Source organism: Anser anser (genome assembly GCF_964211835.1).
Source record: "Anser anser genome assembly, chromosome: 1".
NCBI classification, from domain to species: domain Eukaryota; kingdom Metazoa; phylum Chordata; class Aves; order Anseriformes; family Anatidae; genus Anser; species Anser anser.
Window position 1 is genome coordinate 59,499,214 of NC_139720.1, and position 26,615 is coordinate 59,525,828.

Here is a 26,615-nt window from a genome sequence, read left to right on the forward strand (position 1 = left end):
ACATCCTGTGTGCAGCAGGACGCGTTGCTCCCTCACATTTCCAGTAGTCAGCACTGGAATGAGGATGTTTTATGCCATGCACTGAGATTACTTAGAAGTTGGCCTTTCTTCCCTGCGGGAGGATCCCAGGTCTTTTGTTTACCTTGAAAACTGTACGAGTGGGAATGCAATCTGGCTTTCTTTCTGCTTTTAAACTAATACTGGAAAACATTTTTCAAGGGAATATAAATGTGAAGTTTGGGAATAAAACTTATCTTCTCTCTTCTACAGCTGTGCCACCAGCAACAGTGGGGGCAGGTTGCTGGAGCTTGGGCAGGGTGGCTACCTGGGCAAAGCACATTTTATGTGTGTCACAGCAGGAGTTGACAGCTTCTGTAGTAGCTGGAGGGCAGCAGGGCTTATTGCCTGTTGCCACTTCAGACAGTGCAGTGCTGAAAGGAGCTGTAAATCAAGCACGTCCCTTTCCTGTGCTGTAGATCAAGATAAAAACCAACACACATCAGCGCTCTGTTATCTGCCGTTAACTCCCATGTAGGCATTCATGTGAAGCAACCCCTTTTTGTCTTTCCTTCCGCTCCCTTCGTGTCAAGTGTGGTCTCTGCTAGCCCCTTTGCTGACTGCCCTGCTCCAGAGGGACCGGCCACCATTTTGTGCTCTTGGTGATGGGGATTTTCCTTGTTCATAGGGGTTAGACTATACCAGGTGCTGGCTATAACTGGCTGGCCAGCTCCTGTCCTGTCCTGGACAAAAATATAGGCTAATATGTCACCTGGCGAGCAGGAGGCTTGAAGCAGCCTGTGTGTTGTGATATCATTGCTGATGGCAGCCTTGAAGTCACCTTAGTGGCCTGTCTGGTGGTGACAACGCTACTGGGCAGCTGATGACTCCAGTGCTGTTTTCTGTGCTGGTGTGCTGTTGGCACAGGCAGCAGGCCCTGCCTGCTCTTTCACCTGTTGCTTCTAGAAGCAGTGGTCTTCTGGCGGTCTCAGCAGGCTGGGACGCACGTCTTCCCCTTCCCCTGTGGATGTCCAGGCCGTGGAGTGCTGAGGGCTCCAGGCACCTCTTGGAGGCAATGTCTACCCAGTGCAGTAATGCATCTATGCTGTCTTTGTCTTGGACATACTCCAGCTCTTGCCCTTGGTGTGCTCGTGTCCTGTCCTGTTTGCCCAGCCCATGCGTTTCTGGGACTGTTCTCTTCCAGGGTCAGTGGAAGCAATTGTGTGCTCTTTTTCTTGCTGCTCTTATATCTTGGCTGAAACCTTCATGCTCTTGCATTTCCTACTCTGCAATCTTCCTGACTTTTGCAGGATTTTTTATTTTAGTTTTGTGGTGTGCCTCTTTCTCTGTTCAGCTGAAGTGGTGTAGAAGTCTTGGATCTCTTTGGTTCCTGAAGGAAAGCAAAAATTTTGGAAGCCTCAAGCTACAAATGTCAAAATGAAATGAGTCTGTTGAGTTGGCTCCCTTGTTTTTTTCTTCCCTCCCCTGCCTCCCCCCCCCCCCCTTTTTTTTTTTTTTTATTTAGATAATGCAGTTATCTGCAAAGGTAGTAAGAGCAAGGAATGTGGAATGATGGTGACTGGGCACAAACGCACCTGAAAGCTGGAAGCAAGTCAAGGTGGAGGAGCCCAGCCAAGGCTCCCTGGTGCAATATGGGCCACTCGGATGCTCCCTGTCTCAGCTACTCGTCATCCTTGTACCTCTGAAAGCCTTCAGGCTGCAAGCAGCCCAGTGGAAAAGATTAGTAAGACTCATTGTGTGTGCCATAAAATACCATTTGCTGTGGTATACATTTGTCTGTAATGCAGACCATCACAGCCTTCCTCTGCCCTGCTCTTGCATTCCTACTTCAAGTAGCCATGAGCTTGTTGCCTTTTTACTTTCTTCAACCTCCTACTGTCTCTCTCCAAGTAGCTCCTTTTATTTCTGGGCTGAAAATGTCAACCAACCAGAGAAAATGCAGTGGTTCATTTATGTAGGTGGTTTTGAAAACAGTATTTTGTGCCGCAGTTTATTTCACCATAACAACAAGATAGTTCTTTCTCAGAGCAAGGAACTGGCACACGAGGTCAGTTTAAAAGTGAATAAAAAGTAGTGGAGATACTGACATGGTGGTTGCAGTGCTCACGTAGCCCTATGTGGTTTTGATAACTCCATCGTTCCTTACATTTATTTTTTTAATTATTAATTGTTTAGTGACTATATGACTTGCATTGTATATTGCTTCCCTGAACTTTCTGAATGTGCAGCTGGAGGTAGCTGAACAACACATGAGGAGCTCTCAGAGACTCATGCAAAGCTCAGCCATTTCAGAATATTAAAAAAAAAAATCGGAGAAAGAAATAAAAAAGAAGTAAGACCATTTTGAAGCAGAACAATCATTACAGCATGGAAGCTCATGAACTCTGCCTAACAAAAGCCAGTGCCACTTTCCTGATGCTATCTGCAGGAATGGCTTCTGCTGAGGAACCCAATGCGTGGTCCAACTCCTCTCTCTGGGGAATATCTTCACTTGTGAGGTCTCAGAGGGTGAATTGAGCAGCCATTGCAAGACTGAGGGCAATCTTGAACTAAATTTAATATTCTTAGTAGTTTGTAAGTGAGCATCAGATAAATTATTATTTTTTGCTCTATGTGGCCTGTGTTTTAGACTGATCACAGCAAAACTGTCCTCAGGGTGTCGGAATAGCTGCGGTTTGAGGTTCCACATGTCCAAGGGAAGTCATTTTTCTCTTTGTTTGGAAACTGATAAAGCACCTTGCAGAGGGTAGGAAAAGATAAAGTGTGCTCAGAGGAAGAAAGCTTCCTCGGGGGAGGGAGGCTTTGGTTCTGCCCAGAGAAACGTCTGAATGCTAATTGTAGGTGGGAGAAAGGGGGGCACAAGCCATCAAGTTGCCTAGGAGGAGGCCTGTGGAAAGGGGAGGGGGAAATATTTGGGAAATACTGCCTTTGATTAACACAGACTTAATTGGAACATAACAAAGAGGCTTAAAAAAAAAAAAAAGTTTGGCAAATTAAATCCCTCCAGTACCATACATCTGAGGAAGCCAACGGTGGCCTACGGAGAGTCTGAATGGGCAATGTGGAAAGTTTTAGGGGTGTGTAATTTTATCTGTGGGTTTATGACAGGCGTCATTTTGAAACATGGTGACTATCAGAACTAATTAATTCTCCAAGCCCACAGGATGCATTAAGATAGAGCTGCAGCTGGTATGCTGAGGAATGCCGCACACACGGCAGAGGCCATCGCTTTTATCAGTGTTAATGAGGGAGAAGGCACAGACAGCTGATCTAAACCCGAATGCGTTCACGATGCATACAGCTGATGGCAATGCAGACTGCCAGTCAAGGGGTGGTCTTAGCCATAGATTAGATCCTCATAGTGGCCTCTTCAGCTTTCTTTCTCTTCTCTCTTTTTTTTTGTTCTCAAAAGAGTCTTTCAGCTGGTGAAATTGTAAACAAAAGGCATTCTAGCTGAGGCCATAGCAGAGAGGGCTTTGCTAGGGAGACATCAGGAGAGCAGCAGCGCAACCCTAGACAATGTTATTTACTATGAATTTTAAGGTGGTGTTAGGTGGTGAGCTCTAAGGCTGAGTGTATAATCAGCACTGTGCTCTAAAAGGAATGACCACAAAATCATGCTCAGGGCTACCGCTTCTACCCTTTCATGCCTTAATAGCATGCTGCTTAAAAAAATGAAAGTTCATCTCTAGCCATTGGTAAGGCTCTATGTCCTGTAGGTCCAGCAGGATATGGGATGTACAAATAACTCCCAGATTTGCAGGAAGTATTGCCTGTGTTCAGCTGTGTGACAGGCCAAGATGTACAGGGGGATGAGGCTACAGGTCTCCTGGCTGGCGATGCCATGGGGATGAAGGGAAAGAAGTAGCAACCCAGACCTGGAAGTGTTGGTGGTGTAAAGAACTACTGGAGCCATCTTTGTGTCCCTGTGTCTGCTCTGCATCATTTCCTGCATTGCAGTTCTTGAGAGACCAGACTCTGGGCCCATGTTGCTGCCAGCTAATGGTATGATAAATGCAGAAGATGTTGCCTTGGTGCAGTATCGTGACTTTTTTGAACACGCACTGTGACTCTTCCTGGCAACATACCAGTTTTAATGATTCTGAAGAGTGTTATTTATTGGACTACAAATATAACACGTACTCCTCACAAAAATTTGGAATAAAATGAATCACAATTATGAGATGGTGGATAAATACACCAAAATAGACAAAAACAAAATTAACATCTGCCTGCTTGTGTAATAATGTCAGCATGTAAGAAGCTTCAGCTTTAAGTTGCGATCAAAGGAAATTGGAAACTGGCAATGACTCCTAGTGGGCTTACACAAAATCAGAAGGTGGCTCAAATGGATCTTGATGGCAATTCTCAATCAAACCTGTTTTATAGTTTGTAAACATTCAGACAGCAAGAAGAGTAGGGTTGTTTGTACGTGTGTTTTGTATTTCCACACTTCTGCAAGGTTGCAGAGTGTAAGGCCAAAATACCAGGAAAACTCTGAGATTCCGGTACTTAGGGTGGACAGAGGGATGTGGAGCATGGATTTCTGGTGCTGCAAATGTTGCATTAGTTCCTCCAACCCATGGCAGACAAGAAGGAGAGAGCACGGTACACAACTTTCAGATCTTAGCAGTCAGCTGTGTCAGAACTAGGGACATTTGGAAATCCCAGGCACCATAACATAAAGGAATTCATGCAGTCAGGGGAAGAAGCAGAGGCTTTGTTATTACTGTGGTGTTATTACCTGCTGATTTCCTTCCTTGCTCTAGACAATGTAATTCACAATGTAGTTCACTGTAATTTTGGCCTACATATAGCTTGTATGCTTTCATAGTAATGACTTTGTTTTGCACAGTCAGACTTAAAGAAAGTTAGCATAATATAGTAAATAATTCGCTAGTAATAGAACTGAATTGCAGATAATGATGAGGAACAATCAACTTTTTTTTTTTTTTTCCCTTTTAAATATAGCCTTTATAAAATTATCCAAATGGGTGTTTACGGCTATAGTGAATTGATTTCAGCCAATTATCTTGTCTAGGAAAAACCATTTCAAAATTTGTTTGGGAAAGAAGATTGTGCAAAAAACAAGCTTGCATAACTTCCACAAATGGAATAGCACAAAGATACATTCCCTCACCTTTGTGCCTCCGATATATAAACTCGCTGTGGTTTGCATCAGGCTACTGGGTTCTGTTTTGTGCTGGGCTCTATGGATTTTACAAGTATACAGCAGCATTTCTTCAGTAGTCCTGAATCTGTGACTCAGGGGCGGCACGTTGTGCGCAGGGACATCAGGCGTTGCATGAAGAGCAGGGGGGCCTGCATGGGTCACCTGGCCACGGGCCCAGCAATGGTTGTAAACCGTTGCCCTAAGCCACAGAGTTGGACTCGGCGTAAGGAAGCTCCAGCTGTGTTTTTGGCTCTGTTGCTCACAGGTGTGGACAAGCCACTCTTCCTTCTGCTTTGGCCGCCTCTTCTCCTTTCTGCCTGTTCAAGCAGGGCTTGGCGGTGGTGGCTGCCTCCACCCCGGGCGAGGACGGGCAGCGGGGGGTGGCTGCAGTACGAATCGATGCTGAGGAGGAGGCCTCCCTTCCTCACCCGCATCCCCCATCCCTCTGGGCCGACAAGCTCCGTCCTGCCGCAGGCTGCAGCCCAGGGGCAGGGGACAGCGGCCGCCTTTCCACCTGCCCCCACTCTGAGGCCTGGGCCAGGCCCGGGCCCGCTCCGGGGCCGCTGCGCTCCCTCCCCGCGGCGCCACCGGGGGGCAGCAGAGGCCGAGCCACGGCTAGCACCTGGCACGTTGGTGCCACCGCCGGGAATGGGAACACCGAGGGATTCCAGCTGTAAAAAAACACTGGAAACTCTAAAAAGCACACAAGTGTGAAGCCAGTGTAGCTGGCAACGAGATGAGGCTGAGCACGCTCATGCAAAGAATCCTCTGTAAGGGCACATGCATGTCGCCAGGCTCTGTACAGAGGTGAGCAGGCACTAGTAGGGAACCCGGCCTGGTCTTCATCTTAAATGTAGACAAGTTTATGTCACATCCAATATATGTATGTATATATACATATATATATATATATATATAAGCGCTACAATTTTGAAAGTTTTGTTGGAAAAGTCAAGTAATTAAAAGTATGAAGAGACCAGAATTAAATGTGTTTCCCTGAGAGGATTACTCAGGTCAGCGAGTAGAGGCAGTGGCACAAAACAAGAAAAAAACTAGGTTATGGAGGGTTTATAAATTAGAAGATTTCTAGGTTTTGAGTTCTTGACTTGTTTTCAAATTTCAGAAGTGGAAATATTATGCTTGTGTATATACATGTATATATTAAAAAAAATGCACAAAGAAAAAAACAATGCCTGTAAATGAGTTTTGAATTTATTTATTTACTTTTAAAAAATTCACCAAGGTTATGCACAATTGAAACTGAAGCCTGATGATTTGAAACCCTAAGCTGGAACAAGGTTAACTCTTTGGCTGTAGTAGCATCGCTTGTCTTTGCAGATGCATATTGTCCTGGCCCTGCCAGATATTCTTCCAAGTCTCTCATCTAGCACTGCATGTTTCTCAAGATGAGAGAATGTATTTTAACATCATTTAGCCTGAACGATTTTCTCACAGTGTAAAGACACTCTTTTACATTCATGCCCTCCTTAGGCATCCCTTGTGCATCATCAGTGATATTAGACCAGCCAGAATTTGGAAAGCTCTGCAGCCCCAATGAGTTGTACCCTGTCTGTGTAGTTACATGTGACAAACGCTGATGAGCTGCGTGTAGTTATTTAGAGATAGGGAGTAGCACTGTAAGACAATGAATTTAAAACTTCAAAATAAAAAAAATAATAATAAAAACTTATTGCCTGTGGATGGGAAATTATAGTAAAACTTCAGGTATCAGCTGGAAAAATTACATTATTATAGAAGAATGCTGTGGCATAACATTGTGAACCTCACTTTGTTCAATAGTGTTAATATGCTAAGGTGAACAAAATGTTAGTTTTTGGTTTGACCTCTGGGAGAGAAGGATCTCTTCTTTCTAAGAGAAGACCAAATAGGTAATTCAAGATGTGTGCTGAATATTTTAGTAACAAACTCTGTTTGCTTCACTGTTATATGTATCAGTGGAGTATCCCTCTGACTGGGGTGTCTAGTTCTGATCATCCTGTCCCATGGGGGAAATAGAAGGGTTTGGAAGGATCTGAGGAATGAAAATGGTAATGTTTAAAAAATACAAAGTGAGAAATGCCTGTGTGGAATTGACACAAGGTAAAAAAAGATTTTAAATTATTACAGGTGTTATGAGATGTGTAGAGAGGGTAAACAGGAAATTCTTAAATTACCTTTTATTGTGATTCTACAATAAGAGAAAGTTTGAGAGAATGGAAAGCATTTACCTTTAAAAATAACAAAAAAATGTATTTATGTGGAAATAAATTAAAAACTTTTAGCCTTTTCTGCATGTGCAACTTTTTTTTTATTTTCTATTTTTCCATTTGTAGATAGGTAAGACCAGATATCTTAGCAATTGATGGTTGAGAGAACCTGGGCAGAAAACCCTCTGTTTCCTAGACTTCCCATGCAGCAGTTAGCTAGAATCCAGAAGCAGCAGCCTTTTCTCTCTTGTAGAAAACATACAGATTGTGAATAACTTAGTTCTTCTTGAACTCAGAAAATAAATATTCACAGGTCCAGGTGAAGAAATGTTACTGCAGGAAAAAAAAAATAAAAATCTGTCACCTTTCTGTCTTGCTTACTGGGTTCAAAGTCTGCTGAGGAACCCAAGGACTCAGAGCAATTCAGGTGCCTAAATGCAGACATTTAGTGCCCCTTCAGATATCCTCAGATGTTCAAGACCGGTGTGTGCTGTGGCCTCTGGAGCAGCAGCTGGCAGCCACGTGGGATACCGGGAGGCATCTAAAATGATCCTATGTAACTCAAAAAACATGCCATGGGCATAAGGATCACAATGAAAACAGAAAGCATGAAGAGATGCAGAGTTTATGGGGATATTGAGAGCTGGGCCTAGAATGACCACAGATGTTTCCTTCCCGAGTTTCCATTAGACAGAATTCTACAGATATACAATTTTTAAGACATGCATTTACTTCCTGTTCAGGAGTTTGGCTTCTGTGGATCCACAAGCTGAGAAGCACAGGCTGCCTGGAGGTCCTGGGAGCTGCTGAGTGTGGAAATAATGTTCTGAGGGAAAATCAAACTGATGCCTCAAAATCAATATCTTCTCTCAGAAGAGGATTTTTTGGAACCCAAGTTTCCTGTTGGGAAATCAATATAATGGAAAAATCACAACCGGTTGTTCATCTGATGCCGGCTGCAGTCAGAGGGTAGAGTAGATACTCGTCTTTTCCCATCAACCACTGAGTATTTCAAGAGATGTTATGATGCAAGTTTTCTGTCTGAGATCCAGCCTTCTCTGGCTTGGCACTCTCAGCTGTGAGTAGTTTTTCAAAAGAGCTCAGTTCCCATTGTGACTATTATGACCAGGTTTTCAAAAGATTTCAGCACACTGAGTGCCGAGCTCCTTTGAAAACCTACTAATAATTATTTAGGTGAGTAAATAGCATCTGAGTCTAGTCATAAAAGCTGACTCTTTCTGGAAATTTTTACCACAAAGCAATGTATATTATCACCCTAAAAATTTCCTGTTCCATGTATGTGATTTCCCTTTATATTTACTCAGCATTTGAGCTACTTTAAATACAATTTTGGCAAAAACAGAGTAGCAGCTATAGTTTGCACTTCAGTGCCCTATTGTTAATTCAGGATCAATACAATTCAGCCTTTTTTTGTAGGATGATGGATACACCATATGAAAAGTTTGACTGAATGCTGTTATTAAGCAAGGTTTCCAGATTTGCTGATAAGTAACAAGAGCAGATATGGTGGAAGAGTGAGGATGAATTCTATAGGAGAAGTTCTTTGGTTATTATCATACTTCAAGATCGAAGAGTGAGGGTGAAGGAGATTATGCTGATGGCAGTCCTGCACCCACAGACAGCAGCACTAAGGACAGCAGTACAAGTTTTAAGCACTGTGTTCCTTACAAAGTCGGATTTAACTAATTCCTGTCACAGTGCTTAAGAGGCAAAATGCCCAAACTTGTGTTCTTGGCAAAACTCCTGAGTGAAGGCGGAATTCTGAATTTAACCCTTAATGTATATGAGAATGCAGGACGATAGCAACAACTGCACCAAGTAAAATCAAAGGCTCACATAGTCTGGTATCCTCCTCCTGACAGGGCCCAGTGCTGGATGTCTAGCAAAAGAGTAAAAGAAACAAGCTAAATGTGGAGGCTTCCATCTGTAACCAGCTATTTTTACTTGTTTCATATTCTTACTTTTCACATTCTTATTTATTGTCTCCATAGCATCTTGTGACAATGACTTCCACAATGCAGTTGCATGCTGTGTGAAGAAGCCCACCTCTTTTATTTCAGAGCTACTGTCAGATACTGTTATTTCTATTTGCTGGAGTGTGAGAAATAGCTAATAAACTCTTTGTGACTTTGTGAAATTGTATCATACCCCTCTGCACCCATTATTTCTACTTGAGGTGCAAGCGTTATGGTTTATTTAGTTTCTCCTCATATGGGAGTTGTTGTGGACCTCTGACTTGAGTTCTTCCCTTCTTCGAGCTACAGCTTTCATGAGTTCTCCTCTGATGCTTTGGACATTGGATGTACCGAGCTGCCTACAGCATTCAAGATGGCTGTGCTTCGTAGATTCATATGGCTACAAAACAGCATTGTTTCTGTTTCATTCTCAATTCTCCTTAAAATTCTTAGCACTGAATATACTCTTCTTCCCACTCTTGAACATTGAGCTGATGTTTCAGAGATGGAGCCACAAGGCTTCCATGTCTTTTTACAGAGTCCAAATACTGATTTAAGTCCACCCCTGAATCAGAGTTATTCACTTTCTTGCCAGTATTTTCTCCCGAATATGAGAAATTGGCAATCTCTATTCCTTTCCTTTATTTCCTGTGTTTCAGTCAGTTAATAATTCACTAGGTTTCTTTCAGAGGCATTTGTACAGGGCTCTGCAGACCAGAGAATGGGTCTTATGCCTAGATGTAAGTCTGGTGGAGTTGGGGATCTACACTCCTTGCAAGAGCAGACTGTCTGTCTTAAAGAGTTCACAAATCTTTAATCATCTCATCCTATTCTTGCAAGTGTTGGACAAGAAAATCTATTATCTCAGTCTCTTAGCCATGGTGCTCAGATGTGTCATCATGTTGCCATAAAAGCTTTGTGTGTCATTGATCCTTTCTTTATCCAAAAGCAAGATGTTGGTGCAGACTCGCATTGCTATTTATTTTTTGCCCTTTGAGGCAAAGAAATTAAAAGTGTTTGGTTATCTGGGGCTCATGCAGAGCTAAGGATAATATGGTAGCAATATAATAAAGCAAACCATTTATTTATTTATTTATTTATCTTTTTTTTTTTTTTAAGTTGGGTAAGGCTATTGAAACTATACTTTTTTTTTTTTTTGTGAAAAGCCTGTCGAGTGAGCAGCATATTGTTCTATCCTTTGAAAGCAAAGGTTGCACAATAGATAGAATTACAGTATTATTTTGAGCAGTCTTTGAATAATTTGTTTTTTGACTGGCTTGTTGCTATAACCTCATGCTGCCCCCAGCGTAATGTCTTAGATTGGTTGGAAATTAGATAGCTGCACAGAGCTGCAAGTATCATCTGCAGAGCATGAAATAGAAAATCTCAGATGTATTTGGAGTGAGACTGCCCCATATATGACATATAAGGAGGTGTATTTTGAGACATAACATTGTGGAAGTTGTATTTTCTTCTTTCTATTATTTAAACCACTTGAGCTTGTCTCTCAAACTTAATAACACCATGAAAATCCCTTGGTGAAACTACAGTTTATGATACCAGGTGAGGTGTATTTTGTTTTCCATTTCCTAAATTATTATTTGTCAGCAAGTGCTACAGATTGCTTTTCTGTAATTGCCTTTCATGTGGTAGATGCACTGAGATGTTTTGTCTCTTAGACTCTTGGTCATGCAAAGTCCTTTGCAGAAATATTCAGAAATCTCAGTGATTCTGGTTTATTACCAAGTTAATGCTTAGGACATTTTGCTGTATCAATTAAAAACTTGAACTGAGTGAGGCTGAAGATATAAATGCCCAGCATCACAACAGAGTTGGGTGTCTTTACACCCCAGTCTCTTTACACAGTAGGAACTGTGAGAGCCACAGAAAAACCCTGCATGCATGGGTACCTCCATTCCTGCAGGCAGCTGCTTTTTGTCCCAGGGCCTGAGGAGCCCCTTGATTGCCAGGACAGTGGGTGCCTGGAAACACTGCCTGTCTGGCAGGAGTGCAACAAAGCCTGAAAAGGGGTGAAACATCCTTTGATGAACTGATCTCGCTTATTGGGCTTGAATAACCTGATGGAGAGATGAAGAGATCCCTCCCTGTCCTTCATAAATGCTTGGAAAGCTTGTGTTGTGTTGTGTTATTGACTTTTGGTGATAACAATATTATAGTCCTTGTCTGTCACCAAATAGTAGGGCAGCTCTTCTCCACCTGTACCACAAAGTGGGCAGTCTTTGAGTGTGGTCTGTGCCAAATTCAGGACAAACATCATTCATTGATGACACAGATATTTTCATTTTCACATGCCAGAGGCGTTGCTGGTACCACTTATCATTTGTCTTCTCTTGAACAGCCCAGTTTTTAGAGCGGTCATTCAGGAAATGGGAGATTTGAGCTCTCTTTCATTGTCTATCCATCATCTCATTGCTGCAAAAAGTGTCACCAGCCCTGGGACAGGGTGCGCTACTGTGCTGAAAAAGTGTGCTCCTAAAAGGATATCTCTGTAATTGTTTGTTTGGTGGAAAGCACTTATTTTCCCATTTTTGGGAAACAAAACATTTTTAATGGAATATTTTTTCTTTGAGGAAAAACGAAACAAAAAAAATATATTTTTTCCAAAACAGCTTTCATATGGAAGCCATTGGCCAAAAATATCATTTCAAATATTTTCCCTGTTTCTGACACTGGTGGTTGTGTCGGTGATTACAAACTTTGGAATGAACAGACAGAGACTCATATAAGTTTAACTGTTATTAATATTAATAATTAATTGTCACAATGCACTAATGTCAATGAACTTTATCAAAATGAAGATCTTGTAAAATCTGGCTTTCTGTGAGAGGTTAATGAGTCTACGTCTGTTAAATAACACAAATCTAAGAGATAATTAATGACAAAAATGCTAGATAGTACCTCTATAATAAAGGCAGTAATGTAGGAGGAAGGTGTTGCTAGACAATTTCAGGATAGAAAAATAATGCGCAGTTTTCAAAGTTGGATCAATAAGTCCGTAGTACAACGTATCGGGGTGAGCTGGATTCTCCAAGTGCTAAGTGAAGACTTTAAATATCTTTTTAAAAGCAATGCTGCAGTTGTACCAGTAGTTATAAGTGGGATGTAGTGCTGTGCTGCAGGGCTCAGGGTGAATTGTGAGGACTGGTCTTTGTCCTAGGTCCTTAACTTCTGCCCTTGGTGTGGTGCTTTAGCCCTTTTGCAGATTTGGGTTTAGGAGCATGTTTGAAATATGACTGGAGAAGATGGCACATTTGACCTACATCATCTGAGTTCACACTGTTTTTAGAGAGATGCTAATGATGCCAAAGCTGAATTTGTCAGGTAGGTTGAATGCTGTATTCATTGCAGCCCAAAGAGTGGTTTTGTGCCAGCAAAGAGTACAGAAATTGCCCCTGAATATAACTGAAATATTTTGAGAAGAAGTGGTGAAAAACCTGTGATGGGTGACTTAAGGTGTTATTTCCAAACCCCATCCAGGAGCAGCTAGAAAAAGTGCCAGTTAGTAGACAGTTGTAAGAAAAGAACAGAGATGTATCAAAGCTGGTTATAAAGAGAGAATAGGCTTTCTGTCCGGTTGGCCTAGAGATGTCAGAGGTGATAGGACAAAAATAATTGGTGTTGGGCCCATGTCCCTTAAAATCAATAGTAAAATACAAATCTGCATGATGTGATGCAGCTTTGGGAGGGTGTTCATAGTTTTAGTAGTGCCAGAAGGTAAGCATGGAATGGATCTGAGAAGAAATTCTATTATGAATTTGCAAGCTTTTGTCCCTGTACCCTCTTGAGGCAAGACCCTTGTGAAATCTGGCAATTCCTCTATTGGAGAGACATTCAGCTGGGCCAAAGCTAGAAGAAAACTGGGACTTGCTAAGGTCTAATTTCAGCTTTTGCTAAATCTTCTTTATTAAAAGAACGACTTCCCATGTAGAGAAATTAAAATGTGTCAATAATGTAATTAATGAGAATGTGAACATTCTCCAATAATTACAGACTTGGAACTCAGACTAAGCAGGGTGGGTGCATAAAGCACCACTTACACCCTGCTGAATGGGAGGTCCAGTGGCACTGCTTCCTCCTCTCAAGTGGCAGAGGGATTTTGGCATTAAAGTTGTCAGATTCATATTCTGGCATCCTGTGTGGTATGGACCACTGTAAATCCCTCTCAAAACTTTCATTTAAAAAGAAGAACTGGAGTCTGTCCCTAAAAGATAACATTCTGTTTTCCCCAGTGATAAATTACCGTAATGTTTGATAAACACAGTTTGCTGTAAGAGGCTATATCAGCTGCTGTTATCAAAAGTTAATTTTCTAGACAAAATATTCATGTGGATCATTAGAGCTATTAAATACTGTGTCAGTATTTAAGGAGCTGGCTGTGCCTGAGTGCTCGAAGGAGTCTGAAAAGAATCATATCCTGTCAAGATAAATGATTGAACTGTTCAATGAACTCTTTGACTGGCATTGGTTCCAGTCATGCCAGCTGAAGCTCAATTCCTCTTTGTATGTGTGGTCTTGTTTTCACCTTGCCTGTGGGGTGAAAGCAGTTTGATGTGACCTCCTTGCAGGCTGAAGCATGAGTCTAACCTCTATTTACACCCTGTCATAATAGGGAGCTGGCAAACGCTGTGGCTTGCTGCAGCTCTCCTAATTTTCTCTCCTTTTTTGTCAAATAGTGAGAAGTTGCACATTCTAATAATAATCTAATTAGCATAGCAAGCTTATAACATCTTGTTTATGTTGTCTGCTCTATTTTGAACAAAAAACAGTGGAGAAAATATGCTCCTTTGGATATCTTAAGTATTGCCTTATGGACTGCAGATGACACAGAGCCATAAGGTAATCAAATGATGTATATGCATTTTTTTTGTTTTGAAATTAAAATTTGGAATGTAAACTAATTCAAATGTGTACAAAGCCTGGGCTTGGACTTAAATTAGAAAGTTGATGTTTGCTATGGCACTCGATACCTGGTCTGTTTTTTGGCATTCAACAAACCTTCTCCTAACAAGCTGAGTTTTCAATAGGGCTGAATGTTTGCACCGACTTACAACACATTTTTTTTCTGCAACTGTAAAACTGTTGTTTGACTCTTGATCTTTAGGGACAGATTATCTACGTCACCTACTCTTTCCCCTCTCTTCATTGAGTATTTCTTGGGCCAGACCTGGAATGGCTGGCCTGGGGCACCTGGCCTCTTTTAGGGATCAAGAGGAAATGTGCATCTCCCATGGATAATGTGAAGGACAAAAGGCTTACTGGAGTCTCTTACTTCTGGAAAATAACTGTGCATTTTAGGATTTTCAGGTGAAGTAGGATATTGCAGATCCACTTGTAGGTGTTGCTGTGTTAATGTGGGGTGAAGTCCCATTTAATGATACATAGCTGCCTCCTGACAGTGATTTATCACCTCAGTGTGTAACAAGTTTGTTGCCTAAAGCAGTGACTGATAGGTAGCCTACACTTCACAAAAGGGGAAGGGTTGGGAGGGGGGGAGGGGGGAAGCCTTGTTTATGACGACAAAGAGAAGGGTGATTTTAAAAAGAACGAAAGAAAAAGGACTCTGATGAATCTCCTTTGAATCTCCTTGGAGTTCTGAGGGATCGTTTCTATTTATACAAGGAGATAGGTATACATACTGTCTATATGTATATGCAAATGAAATAGTGTAATTCAGGGAGACACCTCGAGACCTACCAGAGAATACATGCAGATGTAATTTGAGAAAATAGAGATCCTTTGTAAATTACTCTCCGCCCCCCCCAAAAAAAAGTAATAAAAAATAAAAACCTCCACTTAAAAAAAAAACAGTATTTTAATTCAGATTAGTAAGTTCTTTTAAAAGTAAATGCTGACATGAGAAAAGACAACAGGGACCAGCTAAATTCATTGGATGTCCTCTTGAGCAATTATACACAGGCACGTACCAAATGGGAGATCTGGTGGCAGTTGTATAGAAGTGCTGCTGTAACTGTGCAGTATGTTGAAGAACGCCCCTCCAGTTGAGGTGGAGAAGACATTAAATCAGATTGCTGCACAGGGTAAAATCCAGTGCCTTTTCTAGGGTGCTCCTAGACATGGAGGAGATGAGTGGGTGAAATCATTGGTAGCATTGGGAGAGAACCTTGGCAGCTCCTTTCCCTGGTATGCCAGGTTTCTGCCCTGCAGGCTGAGGAGATGCTTAGCAGTTTAGATGGTCAATGCATCTGATGACTGACATCAGAAGGGCTCCCTCTGTGTTTGTTTCTACATCATAACACCTCAGAGGGGAAAACTTCCACTTTTCTCCCTTCTCTTCCTTTGTCATATATTAATCCCAGAAGGCAAAACTATCCAAATTAGGTCATGAATTTTAATTTGATTTTAGGCCTGTTGCCAATGTAGACTAGTAAAGAGTTTGCTCCATACTGCTATCATGGGTCATTAGTGGTGTGAGCTGTGGGAAAGCGGAGCTTCTGCTGTGCAAGTATTATGCTGTGCTACTAGTCTTGTGTGAATCCAGTTGTGAGTTAGAGTTGTGAGGAACTTCTAAAGTTAATTGTAGCTGCAATTGGGCTAGTTAGAAACCTCCAGAAAATGTTCTTTCTTCTTTCCTGGTATTTAATCACAGCAAAGCCTGTTTTCAGGAAACGGCAAATTCAAACTTTTCTAAATGACTTTTTTTTTTTTTTGCGCACTTGAGCTTATTAAAATAAAATAATTTGCCTGGCCCTTCCTCCCCTTCCCTGGGAAGGACACAAGTGAGGACACAGCTTCGCTAATCATTTGCAAACCTTTTTGTGATTTTGACTTTTCCTTCTGTTGGAAAAAAAAAAAAAGAAAAAAAAATATTTCGAATCCTTGCACCGGAAGAGGAGAGGAAAGCTGTTCAGGCCAGCTCTCACAGCCAGTCATGCTGTTGCAGGGGTTGATGCACATTGGTGTGGTGAAGCCTGGCAGTAACATCTCTGATCAACTAAGGCCCGGGCATGTGTCAGCTTCTGCAGCTTGCGTCGACGCAGCCGCTTGCTAAAGCTCTTGCAGCGGCAGCCTTATGCATGCAGCAAAGCCTTTTTTATTTCACTTTCCACCACAGCTCAGGGTTTGTCCTAATGTTGTGATCAGCTTCCAGTGTTTCGTGCTTCCAGGGGCTGCTTGGTTTTGGGGTAAGCTGTGAACTTAGAGCACTGATTGCATTAATTGTTTTCACGCCAGCATATTTCCATTGTGGCTGCCATTATCACTGTGTAATGTTTCTTCTCTCTTTTCTTTCATGGCTTTCTTTGCCTTGACAGGCTCAGTCAGATTCCCTCATTCACATCTGCTAATGTGAGTGCTGAATAGAATAAATCTATGCAATGATGGTCTCAAAAAAGAAGGGAGGAGGATGGGGGGAGAATGAGCTGTCTCAAAAATAATTTCTACTTAACAGGTGGGATTTCAATAGATAATTTCAGTTAGTTTGTCCAAAGCATGATGCTTATGGTATGAATGGTAACAGGGCCCCAAATCCAAGTGTCTTATCCCCCCTGCCCCTTTTCTTCCAATCTTAAAAGTCACCCAAGCGAAGGAATAGACAATGTACAGATTACTTTATTTGGCTTCATCAGATCTGCCAGGCCAGGAGAGCGCTGCCAAGCTCCTCAAGACAAGCTACGCTGGGTGCTTGCCCTTGTGCCAGTGGGAAGACAAAAAAAAATCAGGAGCCTTGAAAAGAAGCTGGTGCAGCACATGGCTCTTTCCCACTCCTCACAAATGATGGCTGTTGTGCTCGTTAACCTCTGCTGGGGCTCAGTCAGCTCACGCTGTGCGGCAGCGGAGCGCTGAATGAAATAAAAGGCTCGCAGGACCCATAGAAACGCCGTCGCTCCTTCATTCCCAACGGATAGGCGAATGCCATCTTCCTTGCAGAATACCAAGTGCCCCTCCTCAGGCTCCTGTAGGCCAGCCCGGGCACCATGTGGCAGTGACAGCTTGGATGCCACCACAGGCAGGACTAGGCCTGGCCCCCTGTTCAGCCTGGCGGCTTTGGCAGCCTTACCCCAGGCTCGTGCTCGGCTTGGCGCTGTGGCAGTGTCCCGACGGCATGTTTTGCGGACGTCTTCTGCAGGCCTTGGTTCAGCTTGGTTGGACCAGGCCGGCTGCTGTGTGTAGGCCGGCCGTGCTCAGAGCCCCAGCAGGGGTCTCAAAGGAGGCGCATAATGCGCCTATAAGATCATTAAATGTCTGTGACTCCCTAACAGCACATATAAAAATTGTCTTCTTTAGCTGAGTGGTTATGGTTCTGATAAATGAAAGGGAATCTCTTCTTTGTGGTTATAAATGAACAAAGGGGACTGTACAGGCTCATCCAAGGCTCACAGAAATAAAAAGAAAGCTGAAGACTTCAAATGTAGGCGCTTCTAACTAGCAGCCTTTGATTTTAAGGATTTTTTATCTCAAACTGAAGAGGACAAAGCTATGGTTTAAAATGAACTATGAGCAGTTGAAGGGCATGATAAACTCCCATCTGAGGCTGCAGAAGAAATCTATACACCACAAACAGGGAGGGATATGAGCTCTAGTATTTAAAAAGAAAAGAACCTTGAAACAAAATATGAATCTAATTAGGAAAAAAAAACTCAGAAAATGTCACGAAGAAAAAATCTAAAGAAAATTCTCCATTGCAGTTCAAATCACAGAATCACAGAATCACAGAATCACCTAGGTTGGAAGAGACCTTCAAGATCACCTAGTCCAACCTCTGACCTAACACTAACGAGTCCCCCACTAAACCATATCACTAAACTGTACATCTAAACGTCCTTTAAAGACCTCCAGTGAGTGGTGACTCAACCACTTCCCTGGGCAGCCCATTCCAATCCCTAACAACCCTTTTGGTAAAGAAGTTTTTCCTAATATCCAACCTAAACCTCCCCTGGTGCAACTTTAGCTCATTCCCCCCCAAAAAAAGAAGCACTCACACAACCCCTGAGAATCGTCAAGGGTTGTTTATTGCCGGGACATCTTGCAAGTAAGCCTGCAGGATGTCCGTGGTGTTCGGTGGCTCCAAGCTAATGCTTGTGATGGAGCCTGAGCAACAAGTAGGGGGCTCGTCGGGCATTCCTGCGATGCTGTTGGTGCTCTCAGATGGCAGAGCACAAAGACATGCCGTGGTAGTCCCAGCTCTGTTCTGGCAGAGGTGGATCCACTTCCATTCGTTCCTCCACATCTGGTGGATCCAGCTCCATGGGCTCCACAGAGCTGGGCAGAAGGCTAACCCAGTCCTTGCCCGGGACTGCCCAAACGGGATGCCTCCCATCAGGAATGTTCTCAGGCCAGGATGCTGAACTAAGGGGTCGTCCAGTCCCACGCCTCGGTCCCATGCCACTGTCAGGTTGATTTTCATACAAGGGTCTGACGCTGCCATTTGGCTTATGGCCATTACTGGGTCCCGCACTGTGTTCCGGACCACGGGCACGCCTCTGCTCCCCGTGGCTCTCTGCCTGATGCTCCCGTCTTTACCCCACATCACCGTTGCTCCTATGGCAAGGCCCAGGCCCCCTGTCATTGGGTATTTGAGGGGTCAGCCTGTTCCCTGCATCGTTGCGGTGCCAGTGATACTGCCTGTATCTGTCTGTGGGCTGGGTGCCAGAGGTCCCTTGGGCACTGGTGTCTCTTGTACCACTGGTGCTATCCCTCCGCCCATGACACATTTCCTTCTGGTCAGGTGCATTCCTTCTTGGTGCTTCACCGGACTGCATCGCAGTCCTTGCACACCAAGGAGTCTTGCTGCTCACCTTGCTGCTTCTAGTCTTCTTCCTGCCGCACAAGCTGGCAGTCAGAGGGCCCAGATGCTCAGCGAATGGTGGGCCAGCTGCAGGGGTCCTGTTTTATAGGGCTGGCAGCAAAGGTGGGGCAGTGGTGGCCACTGTGACCTCAGCAAGCCTCTGTGATGGAGTGGCCCATGTGTGGCCAAAGGCAGCTGTGTTGGGAGCGGCCTGGAAGATGCCCTCATGTGGACAAGGAGGAGGGTTGGGGGGCCTGAGGGACCCTTTTCTGGGGCTGGCTCCCCCAGGCCATTTGGCTTGCCAGAGAGAAAGGCTGCCCCTTGGCCACAGGGACTGCCCTGCACCTCCCATTCTGTGCCCTGGGTTTAATTTTAACACTGTTTTTTAGGTAATTTCATTCTGTTCTTTACGGAAAAGAATAGAAGCAAGGTGCATATTCAGCCCTAATTCCCATGTGTGCTTTGTGCTCCAAGTGAAGAATTTCTTCCTCACGTCACATCTAATCTAAATCTCCCCTCCATTTGTTCAAAGCCATTATTCCTGGTTCCATGGCTACACTCCCTGATAGAGTCCCTCTCCAGCTTTCTTCTAGGCCACTTTTATGGTTAAGGTTAGGTGGCAAAAATGCAGGACCTAGCAAATTGCAGCCTTATCTATCTTGTTCCACACATTCCACATGAAGTTTTCCAGCTCAGGCTCTAGCCTCTCGTCAGTGTAACATAGAATCATTAAGGTTGGAAAAGACCTTCAAGATCATCTGGTCCAACCATCACCCTGCTACCAATGTCACCCACTAAACCATGTCCCTAAGCACCACGTCCAACCTTTCCTTGAACACCCCAAGGAACAGTGACGCCACCACTTCCCTGGGCAACCCATTCCAATGCCTGACTGCTCTTTCTGAGAAGAAATGTCTCCTACTTGTTTTAATTGTTGCAGAGCAGTGCTTACACTGAGTCAAGGACTTTTCAGCTTCTCACACTGCCCTGCCAGCGAGGAGGCTGGGGGTGCAGCAGAAGCTGGGAGAGGACAGAAGCAGGACAGCTGACCCCAACTGGCCAAAGGGGTATTCTGTACCATGCTGGACAATTAATGTGGGGTGGCAGGATGGGGGATGGGAGGGGTACCGGCTGCTCAAGAATAGTCTGGGCATCTGCCTCTTTCTTCATTTTCTACACGACAACCACAGGCTCACCAATTCTGCTCTGGCAGATCTTCACTCTTCCTTCTAAATGGGTTCTGCTGTGCCACGCTCACACATCACTTTGACAGCTCTGCACGTGGTGTTTTCCCAAGCAATCCAGGGCATGGCACCGCATCCACCAGCCGCCTGCAGGAAGGGCAAGAGCAGTGGTTCACTAGCATAATAACTAACATAATCACTCCTGGGCCAGAACTAGGCAGCTGCTGGTTAATAATCATGAGTTAAGGAACAATTTCTGTAATAACAACAGCTACTGTAACTGGACTTCCTTAGTACTCTGTATCAGGCTAAGGGCTAAGCAGCTGTTGGACCAAGGAAAAGACTTTCATTTCTAGTTTAGTTATATGGGGGGTTACAGCACATCCATCTAAGAAAATAATTTAACAAAGCTAGTCCTTTTTTTTGGCAGAGATCTGCACACATAATACAAGAGCTACTAAGAGGCCAGATGAAGTACATTTTCACCACACTTCTGCAAAGAAAAGCTTAACTTAGTCATTCAAGGGTAAAGTAACCAACAGTCTAACATTTGCAGCATTAGAATGCATTAGCTAGGTCTTTTGTGCTTCCCGGTTTTATTAAGTTTTATTACCAGATCGTTACAAAGTTTGAAAACCAGTGATTTTGGTGATCTACAATAAGTAATGAAATGAGAAGAAAATCACGTTATAACAACTAAAAAGGAGAGTCGTTCTTAACTGCAGAGCATGGGAAGCTACAAGAAATAGGGAAACAGGTTGCATCATGACTGAATGTTTCCTGTTATTATTTTTCACCTGAATTTAAACATCAAAGGAAAAAGTATACAGACACACAAAAAAAGTTACTGCAGCAGTTATACTGCAGTTGTTATTATTTAATACATCATGTTGTGACCTCAAAAGATAGTGTTAACCAGTGATTCTTAGATGTCATTGACTGCAGAACAGGGTACTGTTTTTCCTGGCTTCTAATTCTATTGACTTTCTGGGTGATGGGCTATTGCTCTAATCATTCTTTTCCTTTTTCACCCACCTCAGGCCCAAACCACCTCTGGTTCCTTGAGGTCTGTGAGCTCTCAGATGGTGTCCCTTCTATTGAGTCAATGACTATATCATTTGGCTGCCGTAGACTGACAGAGCTGTTTCCCTGAGGACTTGGTCAAACTGAGAAAGCCCTGTAGGCTCACCACAAAGTGAATAAAGAACCAGGAATTTTTAAAATGGCAATTTGCAATTCATAATCTACATAAAAACTACAATTTTAATAACTGTATATCATGAAAGGAAATGGCATCGTGCTGCTTATAACTTGTCTGACTTATCCTTGAAGGAAACCCTTAAATTCAATTTATTTTTGTTTCATTTCAACTTACTTAAATTCATGTGTGTGTGTGTCAGTCTTATGCGAGTATATGAATCCCCTAAAGTGAAACCTAGTTAGGAGAATCAACAACAAAATGGTATGAGGATTTCTAAAGGATGAAAAGTGTGTGGTCTTCATTCAGATTTCAAACTGGTTTGACCCCATGTCATCCTATTGGCTTTAGTTATTGTCCTGGTTTATATAAGCACAGACAAGAGTGGGATTAGATATAAGTGTGGTAGTTCATTGTTTAGAAAAACTTGTTTCCCTTATTCTCATTCAGAAAAAAAAAAAATCTAGAACTAAGTTATTTAAGATAGCTGCAGTTTTCTTTTAAGAAAGTGTATAGAACCATCTGTATGCCCATTTAATACAAAATTTAGAATTAGATTGAAACATTAAAGAAAAAAACATTGTTCTTGATCATCAGCAAAGCATTGTTAAACATATTTCTGTTCTCTTTATTTCAGTAATTAGCACTCATGAAAAGATGAATTTTCCAAGTGAAATACAAATCTTATCAGCTGCACACCCTGTAAGATCACACTTTTGAAAAGTCAGACCCAATTCAATGAAGAGTTTTAAAACGTGCTCTGTGCCTTTTCATGTGTACCTAATTTACTAGATGCACTGTTACTAAAGCCCACCTGACTACGTTTATTCTTGTGAAGAACAATTTTTTGAAAGCGGAATTCTTTATTGCTTACAAGATGAATGTAAAATATGTCTGGCTTAGTTTTGTTGATTCACAAATTTTTAATATAGTTAGGAAGATGCTGTGTCCTCACTTCTGTCCTCACTTGTGTACAATAGACACTGGAACTGGGTGAAACCCGCTGATAATGCCCTTACTGTAAATATACATAATATTAATCACATTTGTGTTCATAACCTGTAAACTGATGAAACTAGATATACAAACAACAATGAGCTGAGAACACTCTATGTATATGTGGTGCTGGCTAACAACAAGAGCCCAAGGAAATCCAAATGTAGCATTAGTAGCATGTTGGTCTTGCTAATATGATGTTTAGTATGGCTAAACTGTAATGAAACAGTATGAGTACTCCTCTGGACACAGCTGAGCTATCTCTCAGCTAACCGCAGTGGTTACTATTGCTGTGTAGCTGTAGCAAGCACCTAACCATAGCAGCCTGGTCTCAGCATGAGAGAGGAAATGATCATTTATCCAGCTGCTGAGTGAGCTTTGCAGCTCGCATTGCATTTTGTGCTGCTGAAGCCCAGTTGGTTTTGGTGCCTGAACTAGTGGAGTTAGCTGCAAAGTCCATGGTGACCTGCAACTGTAGACTGCATGGTAGAGATAGCCTCATTGTCAGTCACTGAACTAGATGTTGATAATGACGTTGATTATCCCCTCTCTGGTTTAAGAGTTATATGTAGGGAAGGATGGCCTCTGCCTAAGAGCATCTACTCTGTAAAGAGTAAAACGTATGGATGTTCTGGCATTTTGGAGTCCTTTGAGGATGCAGTTTCTTGGACATAAGTAGGACTGCTTTGAAAACCATGTGCTGGAAGTTAGGAAACAGACTGAATGAAGTAGTGCTCCTGCAGGCACAGGTGATTCCCCAAACACCACAGTGTACCAGGAGTAAAAACAATTAAGAAAACAGCAATTAAATGCTCTGTCAGTGGTGAAATTCTCCAGAAATATGGGAGACTTTAAATGTGCACCATTCCATACTTGCAAACACTGTGTGCCTCTAAAAGAGGAAGACTATATATAAAACAAAAAGTCTAATTATTTCTATAAGCAGTGGTAAGCTCTATATTTTGGTGTGCTTTAGTAGTTTCAGTTAAATCTTTGCAGAGTGGGCTAGGTGTGAAACTGCACCAAGGAGTATTGTGTTAGATCTATAACAGAAACCAAAGTGAAAGATGAAGCATTTTTGGGTGAGCTGAAGTTAAATCTTTTATCTTCCTGGGAGACAACTAACTTCCTGGGAGTCAGGTCCTGACTACGCCCTGGATTTGAACACCTCAGATCACTGAGCAGTTCAGAAACGATCCCTAGGCTTTGTCTAGGAGCCAGGGGAGACGAGGCCAGTGTGGATGCCCAACACTGCCACTTCTGTGAGCAGAAGGACCTCGGAGCAAAAGCCAGTTTGTTGCCAGCAGCAGGATTCTGGCCAGTAAATCTAAAGGCATTAGACAGAGAGGTAAAATCAGAGCTCCCTCTGAGCTCATCTTTGCTCTGGAACTACTTGAACTAGACACATGGGTAGTCTGGGAAAGAGGAAATGCATTGCTGGTGCAAAGGGAAACTACCTGTTTGGTTTGAAACTGTATTGAGCCTTTTGATTGAGATCAGGTGGGTTTAACAAGGTTGGAAACTGCTCTGGGATGTGGGGAAGCTCTCTGTTTATGCGTCTCTCAGCCCAGAACTGAGAGATCCTCAAAGCCATCCAGGAAAAATTCCCATGACCCAAAAGAGGGCTTAAAAGCATGTTGAAAATACCCTTTGATACTACTTGCTGCATGATTCCCAAAACACTGTAGCAAGCAGCTTCTCTTACAAAGACAAAATTATTGGGTTATGTATGCTAATTAGGACTCTAATAGACATTGCCTATTGATTTGTCTATAACCCTTGTGATTAGCATTCATATTTCTCCATGAAGGAAAGCAACTGAAAATGAGTTTGAATCTTTCTTTCCTGCTGTCTGTTGGCTGAGCAAAGAGAGGAAACCATTTCTATGGGTGCATGCCTGGCTGCTGGGTGTTTCTGCATCCAAGTTTCCTGCTCTCTAACTACTCATGACAGAATAATGTGAATTTTTTTTTCTTCTCTTCCATGTTTACAAACATTTCCATCAGCTGAGGAATCGAGCACAGTACTTATCTTAGTCTGCTTGTGAATGGTTATTAATCACGGGGCACCCTGACAGAAAGTTGCTCAAGGCATTGTAGTGGGCAGAAAAAAAAAAAAAAAAAAGAATCCTGGAATCCTTAGAAAATAGTCAATTTAAATACAAAGCAACTGCTTAAGAAAACCAGCATTGCTGACTCACAACTGGATAGGGTTAGACAAATACTACTGTAGGAATACCTACACTGTACCTACTGCCAGCTTTGCTCAGATCTTTGAATCCGAGCTGCAAGGAGAGGGCAGCACTTGTCCTCTCTAGCAACAAGGTTTGAGAAAGTTTATTTCTGGTACTTGGAAAAGAGGAGGCATGGAAAAATATGACAATTCCTTTATTTATTTATTTATCTATTTATTTTATTTTATGTTTTTCCTTTTTGACAGTACTACTTTAGAGGAAGCATTCCCCTTTAAATAAAGGGTTTCCTTGTTGTCAGCTTATTTTTTTACATGGTTTTAAACCTCTCCTATGGCAAAGAAAAATTAAATGGGCTTTTGCTAGTTCTGTGACATTTGTAACAATTCAGCAGAGAAATAAAGGCCCATACAATGAGCAGACAAAGGATGTGTGGCGGAAACTATAGAGCAGAATGATGTACAAAGGAAGAGTAAAGTGGTAGGAAAAACAAGTTAATGGAAAAGGGAAGGACTCTACCTAAAATTAAACCCTAGATAAACTGGGCCAAAAGACAAATCCTGCAAATGCAAATACATTAATAGACTTGGGTTTGTGAAAGATGAGCTTCTTGGAGTCATTTTTTCCATTTTTATTTTGTCTTTCCTGAAAAGGCTGTAGTTATTTTTCCCATTGGTATTGATGAATGTTATATAAAGCTTGTTTTTAAATAAGGTCATTTATTAGAGGATTAAAAAATGAAAGTTAGTTAAGCTTTAGCACTGTTATTGAGTCAGTGACCATGAGAAACAGGAGAACATAAAAACAAAATCAATCCTAATTGACTGCAGTAACAAGATAACACCTATGTATTTAGCTGTCTAGAAGCAGCTTTTAACAAAATGCATCGTAAAGGGGAAAAAAAATCTGGTGCTAAAGGTCAGTGATCACTTGCTATCCTGCTTTTGCTCTTTCCCTGTGATGAAAGAAGTGTCACTGTGCTGGGGCTGGATGCTTGGTGTACGCACTATGTCACCACAGCCCTCGCTCCCATTGCCAAGCTCTCAGGCTGAAGCTCTGTGATTCAAGGGACTTCAAAAGGGGGCTCCTGGCCTCCTCCACAGCGATGTCCATCCAGCCCTTCAGAAGTTGCCTCAAAATTCTGACATTTAATTGTAATTTCACCTATGCACTCATCTGTATTTACACTATGAGATGAGGGCAAGTGGTTGTTGGTACTTGCTTAGATGGAGGGAGACCTCATCCTCTTCTCACACCCACTGCATCCACAGCATATTTAGCTCTTGTTTTCAGCTTAGAAAAATAGGCCTCTAAATCTCAAAGAAATTACTCAAATTTGTATTTGTTGAATGCTTCATTTGTTTTTGAAATAGGACATAGGTGATAGGCATACATCAGCTCTGCATCTACATTTCCATATATAACTTTTGCAGGCGTTGTGGACAGGCTGGGTCCCATCTCTACCTCTTTTCTGTTAGAAAAAGACAAAAGACACTACCCAATGCACCCCTAGAGCCATTCTGACTTTTGCATTATATTGTTTTGGAAGCATCTAAAACTTTAGTGCTACACACCTCATCCATTCACACACGCATGCATCCCTGCACACATACACCCACCTACTCACCCACCCCAAAACAAACATTAGTGAATTGGGCTTGCCTGTTCTCATCAAAAGTGGCAGAGTTAAGAAATATTGATTGGAAAAATGGAGGGACAGACTGACAGAACAAAACGTTACTGACATTGCAAATAGAGTGTATTTGTCAGTTTGTAATAAATCATCTCATTGTCATGTACCAGACAGCACAGAGAACATTACTTTTTGTAAACACCCAATTTGCTTGTGATGAAAATGCTGTTTTCTGGGAATGCTGCTGCATAAGTTTACATGCTCTCTTGCTCA